Raw genomic sequence first — 12,589 nt, forward strand, 5'->3', positions numbered from 1 at the left:
GCCTACCCCCCTCCCCCCACCCAGTGAAGAGGCCATCGTGGCTGGACCAGTGAGCAAGGGGGAGAGAAACAAGGGTGACATCAGAGAAGTGAGGGGGATGGTCATCTCATGAAGCGTCTTTTGGTTATTATAAGGAATTTGGCTTTCACTCTGTGGGAAATGGGTTTGAAGCAAGAGGATGACATGCTCTGACTCATACTTCAAAGAGGAACAATCTGGCTACCCTTTTGGAGTTAGGCTGAGGGGACATAGGTTGAAACAGGATGAATGCTTGGGATACAACTTTAGTGATCTGGGAGAGAGAAGCTGGAGACTGAGAGAAGGGAAATAAGTGGAGGAAGTGGGGAAAAGAAGGAGGACTCTGAATATATTTTGAAAGCATAGCCAATAGGATTTGCTGATGGATTGCCCATGAGGGGAGAGAAGGAGTGGGTTCAAAGGTGACACCCAGGAGTTTGACTGCAACATCTGGAAGGATGGAGTTTCCATCGGATGAAATGGGAACAACTACAAGTAAAAGAGATTTGGGGGATAAGACAAAGAGTTCAGTTTGGGACATATGAAGTTTGAGGTGTTCGTTAAACACCCAAGCAGAGACCCGAATCTGGGTTCATGAGAGAGGTTAGGTTAGAGATATTCATTTGGGATTCATTGCTATGTAAATTATACTGAAAGTACTGAATTTTACTGGGTGGAATCACAAAGTGAATGTGTATACATGGAGAAAAAAAGAAGACTAAAAGACTGTGTTTTGAGAAACAAGGAACAAACATGAAAAACAGAAGGAGCAATCAATGAGGTAGGAGGAAATCCAAGAAATGTAGTTTCCTGGAAGCCAAATGAAGAAACTTATAATCAAGGAAGAAGGAATGGTCAACTGTGTCCAATGATGCTGAAAAAAGTGGAGAGCTGACCTTTGTATTAAATAATGTAAACCATTGTTCAATCCAAGGACTCATCTGTATCTCTTACAAGAGCAGTTTTGATGGAGTGCTGAGTGTAAAGTGTGATTGGAGTAAATCATTCCCAGTGTCTGTTTCAGAGCCATGTTCCCCAGCCTATTTCTGTCTGCCCTGCTTCTTACCCTCTGTCTGTTTACCTTGCTGTTTCCTCATTTCTGGCTTTATATCAGGTTTAGATTTGGTGCTTAGCCCCTTTTCCATTGTTATAATTTGATTCCTTTAGATAATGACTGTATCCCAGTCACATTGCCTCCAGATGCCTCACATATAAATCCCTCCTAGCTCTGTCGGACCCAGACCCTTTTTACTCTGACATTACTCTCATGGTTATTGCTACAGCATTTGTCCTGGCTTTAGGTTCAAGGGGAGCAGATACAAGTGTCAAAGAGCTTACTGCAGTTTGGGATGTTGGCAAAGCGCATGTGCATGCGTGTGTTTCAGTGGGGGAGGGGCAGAAAGAGAGGGAGAATAATAATCCCAAGCAGGATCTGGGCTGTCAGCAAGAGGTCCTACAAGGGGTGTGAGCCCACGAATCAAACATGAGATCATGACCTGAGCCGAAATCAGGAGTTGGATACTTAAGCAACCGAGCCACCCAGGCACCCCCAACCCCCTGACTATACTTCTTCCCTGCAACTCAATCTGTTTCATTTTTCCCAAGGCCTAGATGTAACAGTTGGTGCTACTTCTGCGAGGCTAGGACTCTTTGTGTTTTGAGCTGGCCACAAGGCTTAGTTTCTCTTAGTGGCCATGTTGCTTCTGTGGAGAGTTCTACTTACCTGGTAGTCTGTCTTCCTCTGAATTCCTTCAAAGCTACTTTGGAACTTTCTCTTTCAAACATCATCCAAAGGTATAGGAAGTTCCACTAAGTTCTTTTCACAAAGAGCAGCTTTAATATTCATCTTATTTGCATTACTATCTGACAGACCATGCTGAATGCTAGAGACATACAGATGAAAGAAGATCAGGAGGATTCCTAATAAATATTTGTCATCTAAGAAACATGATAAGGAGTATTATTCAGGGCTTATATTGGCCTTTACATTTGTTATGGCTCCATTCAGTACCAAAATGGGCCATGATGACGATGGTGATAATGATAGATGCCAGGATCTAAATTTCCTTGACAAATAGAGGAATGATAAGAATGGAAGTTTGTTGAATAATGTCTATTAAAAGATACTATCCAGAGAGAAAATTTAAATTAATTCTCTATGTCCATGTTCTTTAGTCCAAATATTTTATGATAGCTTCATGAAAATAAACACAATAATACCTCAGAATGGCCACAGTGATTAGGTTAGGCATCCTAGTAAAAACTGTGTGTAGGGGTGCCTGGGGGCCTTAGGTAAGCATTTGACTCTTGATTTCAGCTCATATCATGATCTCTCAGTTTGTGGGTTTGAGCCTCAAGTTGGGCTTTGTGCTAACAGTGTGGAACTTGCTTGGAATTCACCCTCTCTCCTCTCTCTGCCCCTCCCCCACTTACTCTGCTCTCTTTCTCTCAAAATAAATAAACAGACTTAAAACAAACAAACAAACAAAAAACCTGTGTGTAAAATTCACCATTTACTTAAGTTGACAATGATGAAAAATTTTGCAAGATGTCTATGGTAGTCAGCGTCCAATATTGCCCCTGATGATCTTTTCCTTCTAGTATTTATTCACACTCTTGTGTCATTCCCTCCTACACTGTGATCAATAGAAGTGATAGTATGTACTTCCAAAACTATATCATATAAGGCTTCCTGGCTTCTGTCTTGTTCTCTTTCTTGGATCACTTGTTCTGGGGGAACCAGATGCCATGTTATGAAGACACTCAAGCAGCCCTATGGAAAGACCCACACAGTTAAGAATTAAGGCCTCGTAACAACTGCCAGTAAGAAACTAAATTCTTTTGCCAATGTGTGGGTAAGCCATCTTGGAAATGGATTCTTCAGCCCCAGCTAAGTCTTTCCATATCTCCAGCCCCCTCCAACATCTTTACTGCAACTTCATGAGAGATCTTGAGCCAGAACCCTTCAGCTAAGGAGCTTCCAAATTCCTGACCCACAGAGACTGTGTGAGATCATAAACATGTGTTGTTGTAAGCTGCTAAGTTTTGGCATAATATGTTACTCAACAATTAATAATAAACACAGAGTCACATGGAACTTTTTGTAGGTGCTATCCACCACTCGAGCCCTAGCGTGCTAATAAAATCAACTTAGTTTGTCTCATCTTTTTATGTTCAATTTAATTTCCATTTAAAAATGTTTTCAGCGTTCTGGCATTTTATCCCTTAACTTTGATATTTACAAGATTTTAGAAATAGAGCTTAGTGATTCAGCAGTTGGGCTTTCGAGTTAACAGACTTCAGTTAAATCACTGTCCTGACACTGCTCACTAGCAGTATGACCTTAGAAAAGATATGCCTCAGGTTCCTTCTCAGCATCATGATTATAGTAGGAATTTAACCCAAAAATATTGCTATAGGGATTATTTATATATGTAAAACTGAACACGTTGCTGGCTCTTAAAATCTACTCATTAAATGGTACCAATAATGATGATGGTAATAATGATGGTGTGATGCTGAAGATGATGGCAGAGGTAAAAATCTTGGCGTTTTGGGTGCCTGGGTGGCTCAGTCAGTTAAGCAGCCAACTCTTGGTTTCAGCTCAGGTCGTGATCTCACGGTTCGTGAGTTTGAGTCCCTACTTGGGATTCTCTATGTTCTTCCTCTGCTTTTGTTCTCTCTCAAAATAAATATATAAACTTAAAAAAAATCTCCATATTTTCAACTTGCAGGTGAATTCCTTATGAGGTGAAAGATAGACCTTTTGCATTTCTATATTATAATGGTCTCAGCTCTTACCCTGTGTTTCTTCTCGTATATGTGTAATTCCATCTATAGTAATCACAATTTAATTTTGCAACATATCTATTTCTCTGTCTTCTTTGCTCCTTTTTCTATAGCCCACAATAAAGCAGGCATTTTGCAGGTGTTCTCATGATAGAAACATACTACTGAGTTAATTCAGGTACAATTTTAGCAATAAATCTAATTTGGCTTTGATTATTCTTTTTGCAGCTAGGTGACCTATTATTAATAGATATTGAAAATGCATAAATTGTTCAACTATTCAACTTTTTATGGAGATGTAGAACTATAGCTTTGGTCACATATCTGAAAACTTTGTGGGCTTAGTTAAATCTCCCCAGTAGGGTTAATTTAAAAAGCTACATAGAGTTTGCATTCTTTAAAGGAAAAGAATGCTCTCCCTCTCCCTCTCCTCTCTCTCTCTCTCTCTCTCTCCCTCTCTCTTGAAAGGTGATTTTGGTTTTCCTTTCTCTGTGGAAATTGACGAATGAGAGGAGAAGACCTATTTATTGTAAGATAGACCTACTGATAGTGACATGTGTCTGTTGTCTTGGTGTATCTCCTGTTCTCCATTTTATTGGCCTTACAGTCAACAGGTTGAACCAAATGACCTACATATTTATTCTCCCTGCAGATTTCTACTCATCCTCCAACAGGGAAGTCACAAGCCCACTCCTTTTCCCCCTGAGGCTATCAAAGATGAAAGGCTTGGCCGAATCTTTGTTTCTAAAAGAATATCTAGTATTAAAGGTGATCTCTGCTTGCCTTTTATATATATCTTTGAAGTATCTTGGGTTAGTAAGTTATGAAAACTTCATGAGATGGTTCCAAAAAGATCTGAACTCATTCCCAGGATGCCTGTGGTCATGAGCCAACAATAGAAGCAACAACAACACCAGTGGAGGACTCTCTGTAGGCTAGACAACGTTTTAAGCACTTCACAGGTTATACCTCCCTTAGCCCCTAACCCTTACCCTGACCCTATTAGCTATTATTACCACAGTTCCAGAGTTTCCTGGTGTGTCATACATTCTCTACTCACCAGACACAGGAGAGAACATTCATAGTCTCTCCACGGAGTCCTCAGTATGGTCTTCTTTGTTCCACCAGCTGTCCAAGCTGAACTTTGCAACTCTGCAAAGTGAGAAATGAGTAAGACACACCCATCCATAGCAAAAGCGTGACTGTGTGGTCTAGAAGTCCATTCTGAGAGGCATAACACTTCGCTTACAAGTTATGAACTCCAGTACTCCCTACCCTTCACTGCCTCCACACATACAAATACATACATACACGAAGCATTCACTGCTTCAAATAGTTTACATTCAGCTGCTTCAAATAGTTTACATTTGCTTGCATGCTACAATATCAGAAAGGGAGCATATTTTGAATTTCATGGCTTTTAAAAATTTGAGTACTACACCAAAAGTCAACCAGGTGGGTGAGACATTTCATAGAAGAAAGACAACAAATAATAGGAATTTCAAAAGACCAGGGCTCTGGCTGGGAAAGAAAAAACTGCCAGTCTTTTAGATAATCAGATAAGTCGGTGGTGCCCAGATAGAGGTTTCCTGTGATTTGATTTTTCTAATTAAGGTTGTTGGTATCCATTAAGCTTTTTCCATGGAAACAGTATCCAAGATACACAACTGGTTCCAAATGGACTTGTTTTGAGCACAACAGGAAGGAAGGCTTCAGGTTAGAACTCAGAGACCAAAAAGTATCTCTAATGTCTGAAGTTGAGTGCGATCTTGAATCAAGTGCATTTGACTTATATAAATTCAACCACTCTGTGGGAGTGGGAAGCTAGGAAATAACATGTTATCAAATGTTATTTTATATTTATTATATATAGAATAAACATGTGCACTTATATATTACATATTGTACATAATTATGCAGATTCACATATTATATTTTATAGGTTGTATACTCAAAACCTTGAAATCAAACTTTATGAACAACCTAAGGGATTTCCAAGGGTAATTTTGACCCTATTTTCTTTTACCTTGAGCACAGTCTTAGAAGCCCAAGCAGCCTGTGACTCCTCTGTGAATTAAATGACCCTTCAGACAGAAAGAAAGTCCATGGGATGGATGTCCCAAGAACTAATCCAAATCTGATTGTTGCTAAGGTGGGGTCTCTATCTGTCAGATCCTGGAATTCACTAGGAATAGAGAAGGAAATGAAGTTAGAGTGATTCAGGAGCATTTTTGATCAGTCTGTTAGATTTTATCCAGAACATATTCTAAAGTCAGTGAGAGAATGTTTTGTGAACTGTTGCATTAGGAGTGTGTTGTGTTGAGTGAGAAATGGTTTTCTTGCCCATGTTTGCTTCCCTCGCTCTTGAAGGCAGAGAGGATAGTTCAGCAGAGTTAGCCAAAAAAAAATCCTGTGCACCTATTTCTATTCTTAGATGCTGTGTGTGTGATAATGATACAGAAACCCATTCCAGTCTTATGGAAGGGGGTATATGTTTACAGGGACTAAAATAGTAGCACATTAAAATCAGGCAGGTGCTTGATTGGGGAATGCAAAACTGTCTTCTCAAAGAGGCTCTGGAAGTTTTTATTTAAATGTTTTCAGCAAAATAAACTGTTACTAGGAAAACATGTTGTTATAAATATAAGGGTCCCCAGGCTTGAAATGTATCTGGCTGATTTCTCTTTCCTTGTAACTCTGCTAAGCCTACATGCTCAACGGTGCAAGTCGGATCTCCTCATACACTTGATCACCCCTGACTGCTGGCAGAAAATGGTCGGCTTTCTGAGCTTAAAGCAAAGTCTTTTTCTTGACTGATGACCCCTGACCTTTTAAAGAGTATGTATTCAGAGATCTCTTTTGACCCAGGAATCTCTTGCATGATATAATGGGCTATCTTACATTCTGAGTGTGAGGGAAAAAAAAACACATGAAAGTGGACATAAATAGTAAAAGAAGCAGCAATGTATTAGTCCAGAGAGGAATTACTGTGGGGAAAGAGACTAAGAGTCACTTTGTGACGGTGATGATGGCTGAAGGACTGTAGATGGGGTGGGGGTGGGCGCTGGACCGGGTTCAGGGGGACATTTTGTATAAAAGTACATATTTATTTCCAGGAGAATTGTCAAATTAAAATTGCCAGAGTCTCAAAGGGTTTTGTGAATTAGGAAAGATTGGAAGCATTGCCATAGGAGATCGATTCAATTTCAGTCTTAAAAGATTCCTTAAGTTATAGAAGGTACAGAAGAGGAAGGCTCTCTGAAGAAGTGGGAGAATGCAAGACATAAGCAAAGAAACACTGAGAAAAGTGAAAGTCACACTTCATACTGGAAATGGTTTCAGACTTGTATGTTCGGGACACGGATTCATATAGGACAGTGAAGAAACTGAAGCTGGAAAATAGGTTGGAACTGAAATGGGGACAACCTTAAATTAAAACTAAGGAGACTGGACTCCCTCCTACAGACCACGGAGAATCACTGGCTCCAACTCAACTGAAAAACTATTGAGCACCTGATATGTATAAAGCAATGTGTGGTGTCCTGGTTTTGCGGGTGAGGACAGGACAGGCACATGTAAGGGAGAAGGGTTAAAATTTGCTCACAGCATGACAGTAGTTAGCAATAATTAACCTTTATTCCCATGCTTACTATGGGCCAGTCCCTATACTAAATGCTTTAAACAGATTATCTGATTTAATCCTCAAACCCCGATTGTGGTATATACCCTTTTGGGGGTATAAGGAAGTTACATTACTAGTGCTTAGTTTACAGCCGGGAAAGGTGGAGTCATTATTCAAACTCAGGCGGTGTAACTCCATTGTCCAAGTTCTGGAACACTCTGTTGACTGTTCTGGAACAGCCAGAGATGACCATGACTCCATGTCTCTCATCAATACCAGGATATTGACCCTTCTAGAGACACCCAGAGTTTACCAAGTGCTATGTGAAGTGACAAAATGAATATAGCATATTTCTATACACAGTCAACTTTATTTCAAGACTTGAAAAAAATACACATAAAAACAAATGGGAATATTGTGGGAATAATATGGGAATATTATGCATGTAAAACTCACATTAGTTTTTTTAATGAACATATTACATAACCCGTGTACAGAAAAGCGAACACTCATAAGCATACAGCTTGCTGTACTTTCACACAGTGGATGCATCTATGCGACCAGCACCCCCAGGAAGAAATGGAGCCTTTCCAGAGCCCCCATCTGCACCTGCCCTGGCACCATCATCTGGGGTAGCCATCATTTAATATGTTCCCTTTGCAGGTGGATTCTTTTCCTAGCATTGTGTTTGTAAGATTCATCTATATTGTTGCATGTGGCAGTTATTTATTTATGTGGTATTCGTTCTTAAAATAAAACTTGATGCCACAATGAAGTTATTTGCATTTTTAGGGAGTATTCTCCAATTTTTTGAGAATGAAGTTGAGTCTCTTCTGTTTGGTCACTCGGATGACCAAGTTTGAGCAATACAGGAGAAAGCACTACATTTGGCGCCAGGAGGAAGGAGTCTAGTCTTCCTCCACCACCCACCACTGTGTGACCTTGGACAAGTCACTTAAATCTCTGAACTTCATTCCCTACGTTAATAAAGTAAGGAAGGGAGGGTCAAATGTCTCTTGGTCTACCCCCGTATGAGTCGTCTTTGCTTCACTTTTTTTTTAATTTTAATGTTTATTTATTTTTGAGAGCGAGTGAGAGAGACAGAGCATGAGTGGGGGAGGGGCAGAGACAGCTGGAAACACAGAATCCGAAACAGGCTCCAGAGTCCGAGCTGTCAGCACAGAGCCCGATGTGGGGCTTGAATCCACAAACCATGAGATCATGACCTGAGCCGAAGTCGGATGCTTAACCAACTGAGCCACCCAGGCACCCTGTATTTGCTTCACTTCTAAGTTGAATGGGCTTAACTTAAGAAAAGTTTATGGATGAAATAAAATTTCTCTGAAATAAAATAATTTTTTTCTATTACAAAAGAAAAGCATATTTGTTGTAATAGTTCAAACAACACCTAGCTGTCTGAAGGAAAATCTGACAATAATTGTTCAATCTTACCTTTCCAACACACAAAAACAATGTAGTTTGGTATCTATACATCTATACATTTTCCGTTGATACAACTCTGTTCCCTTAATGAGTTTCTTGATTGTTTTTGAATGGAATCATACTAATACATTTTATTCTGCAATTTTATTTTCGTGGAAATTCTTTCAAGATTGAAACATACGTTTCTGATCATTTAATGTCTGCAGAACTAATGTGTACACAATGTGCCATTGCATGCATTAAGGAATCTACTCCTGAAATCATTGTTGCACTATATGCTAACTAATTAACTAATTTGGACGTAAATTAAAAAAATAAAATAAAAAGAAGAGAAAAGAAAAGAAAAGAAAGAAAAAAAAAAGAAAAAAAATTGGTTCAACACTAACCTAGTCTGGAGAAACTTCCTGTAACTTGTAAAGCCTGATGAGGCATCTTTCCTGACCTGCTGTCCCCAACGCTTAGACCCTCAGGACCCTGCCTCCTGCAGGCTGGAATAACCAGTAGCTGACTCTGGGGAGATGGACAGAGTTAGGCCATTTGAAGTGGTCAATATTACACAGAGGAAGATTTATTTATCCTGTCAGTGTTTCACTTTGATGCTGGTCTGGAAAGGATAATTTTCCCTTATCCAGTAATATCTGAAACACCAAAACCTCCACTCCTCCCTCAAAAGAGAGCCAGATGGAAGCCATTGTCAGGGGCCAAGGGGAAGAAGGGAAATGGGGGTGGGGAGAGGGAGGGCAATATGTCTAGGAGACCATTGAGAGAGGAGAGGGGGAGGGCGGGAGACCAGAGAGGAGCAACTCCTTGACACCCATCCTGACTGGAGGGAGAAAGTAAGGAAACTTTGTGCGCCGCCTCCTCCCTCTGTGGGCTGGCTTGAGTGTCAAAGTTTTATTTCTGGTGGTGAACTGTGTCTTCCTGTCCTTCCAAGTTCTAAGGGCATAGCTAAGGGGTTGCATCTACAATGTGCATGGCACGATTCTACAATAACGTGCTCTTCTTTGCACAAGAAGATAGTGCTACTTATTCATCCTCAGGGTACATGCTGTTTTTTATTCACAGGGATAGTTTTACACTAATCCTGCCACTCTGTTTCCTTGGACTCGGTGGTGACCAGCTGGTTCCATGTGCAGGCAGCTGTTTGAGGCTGTGGAACAGCTAATTGGCCAACAGTGGGAATGAACCTGTGACCTCCACCTCACAGACTGAGTGCTCAGTCCTCAACTGCGGGTGGTGGGCTCGAGTCACTCAAGAGCTGGGCAGTCAGTGCTCTGGCACTATTAGTTGCGAAAAGTCATGTAGCAACATGTCTTCACTAACCTCAATTTTTTAATCCACAAAATGGGAATGATCATTGCTCTCTCATGGTGTTTTTAAGAGGGTTAAACAAGCCAAAGCACATGTTTACCTCAGTATCTAAATAAATGCTTTTTGGCACCCTCAAAAAAAAAATAATAATGTGGTGCCTTTTCTTCAGATGTAATTCTTAGGCGTGCCCACCTGGGCCAGGAAGCCAAACAGCTGGCCACACTCTGGCATTAGGCAGTGGTCGACAGAAAAGCCTCCTTCACATCATTGTGTGTGAATACAGAATTTAAAGTAATCAGAAAATATCTGTCTCCTATTGCACCCCAGAGAATCCTGAGAATGTCTGCACTTGGTAAATCTTCTGTCTGACTTCTAGTTTGAGTCCAAGTTTAAACCTATCTCTTTATTTCTAGTCTAGTAGCCTATGTCTGCTAATGCGCTAAAGCGTTCTTCCCTTTGGATGATGTATTTGCGTATTGTATTATGCCATTGTTGGACACCTGAAATATAACCATATTCTTTTACCAACTGGTGGATAGCCTGGCCTTCATTCTCAATTTCTTTAATCATGTTAAAGTTTTTCTTACTATGATACGTTTCACAAGACTTTCAGAGAATGCTAAGAACTTTCTCTGCAGAGATAAAAATAAGGACACTGAGTCATTTCCTTTGTTGCTCTTTGAAATCCCATATAAAGTTATCTACCAAGTATACCTTGCTTGGTCTAGTAAGTATGCTTGCTTAACATGAGTTAATGCTGGTGACATTAGTCATTGTTAATTGCTCAAGAGTTGAGATCAGGTAGGCAATCACTGAGTTCATCTGTAAAAAAAAAAAAAATGACTCCAGTCATATTACGGAATAAAAGGCTCTATGGCTACCAAATGAGTATTTCATAGTAGCATACACTGACAGAAAACTCTGAAAATGCAGAGGCCAGGCAGTTTGGGGTTCTTAATTGTGTTGACTTTCTGCTACAACTGGTCATTGTTTTTCCATTTATGAGTTTCTTTCTTCTTTTTCTTCTTTTTTTCCTTCCAATCTTTTAATAGAGTCTGTCCTATTCTGAATTCTCTGCCTGTCTGATTTTTAAATAGAATTTGTGGTTTGAGTTAAACCTTAGTTTTTGGAAGTTGACTTTATTTGAAAGAGATTTTCTTACAAGTTTTTCCTACACTGGCATTCATTTAGTTAGAAAAGAGAAAAAGACCTGCACAGAGAAATTGCAGGTAAGTACCTCTTTTAGGATAACCCTCTTTTTGTCTCTTGGGGAGCTCTGGCTAGGGCTGTGCTTTCTGGAGGAAGCAAGACTCTAGAAGCAGGTTTTCATAACTTCAGCCATTAGGCAATTATTCCTTAACCTACAGGGCATCTGACCTTCCAATTTTGTACTTTGTCAACTGCAGGGAGAAACCGCTGAAATATGTCGAGTTATCACGACAGACAGGGCCATGTGGAAAGTGCTGGAAAATTCCTCCTTAGACTATAATTGCCTTGATGGGCAGAAATTCTGCCTTCTATTCAACTATGGAGTGTGTATGGCCCATAGTGCTTGAGGCAGTGTTCAGGATTTATTGTCCAAGGCTTCAGAGCAAGATTAAAATGGGGCATTGAAATTACTCTACTTGCCTGAGCAACCAATTCTATTTTATTTCATTTTATTTATAGGGTCATGTTCCTTAATCCCTGAGTATATAATGTATACACAGGTTGATAATATTTTTATAGGAAATATTTTTATCAGAAAGGGGTGTGTTTTGTTTGTGGTCATGCAGATGAGATTGCCTAATAGATGCATTGCTTCCTTCTAATTGAGCATTTGGCACCGTGGAGAGCGTTCGAGCAGAGAAGCCAGCAAGCCTCTGCAGCACAATGCTCCAGGTTCAAGCTCTGGAGCCAGACTGCTTGGGTTTGAGTCCTGCTCCATAATTTCTTAACATCTCTATGCCTCAGCTTTCTTATGCATTAAAATTGTACCTAACTCATCAGGTTGCTAATACATACACATGTAAAGGTGCATCACACACAGTAAGGCTATATAACTCTTAGTTGTGATTATTATTTAACCTTTTCATTGTCATTAAAAATCTGGGAATTTGTGCCATTGAGTCTGGTTCTCCATAACCAAAAAGTTGGCTGAAAATTTAGCAAATTCTCCCTTTTCTTCTTGTTCTTCCATTCCCTTCCTCTCCCTCTGTTTCTTCCTGTTTCCTTTTCTCTTTTACTCTCCGCCTAGTGCTCTGGCTTTATAGCCACACCACGATACTTGTTATTTCCAGTATTTCCTTATGTCATGTTTTTAATGGCAATGACGTGGGCAGAAGCAAGTTGTCAGGGGGAGAACGGCAATGCTGTACTCTCCACGTCTCGGGTATGGGAAGGTAAATGCTTCACTTATTAGGGGCT

The sequence above is a fragment of the Prionailurus bengalensis genome, chromosome B1, assembly GCF_016509475.1.
Source record: "Prionailurus bengalensis isolate Pbe53 chromosome B1, Fcat_Pben_1.1_paternal_pri, whole genome shotgun sequence".
Taxonomy (NCBI): domain Eukaryota; kingdom Metazoa; phylum Chordata; class Mammalia; order Carnivora; family Felidae; genus Prionailurus; species Prionailurus bengalensis.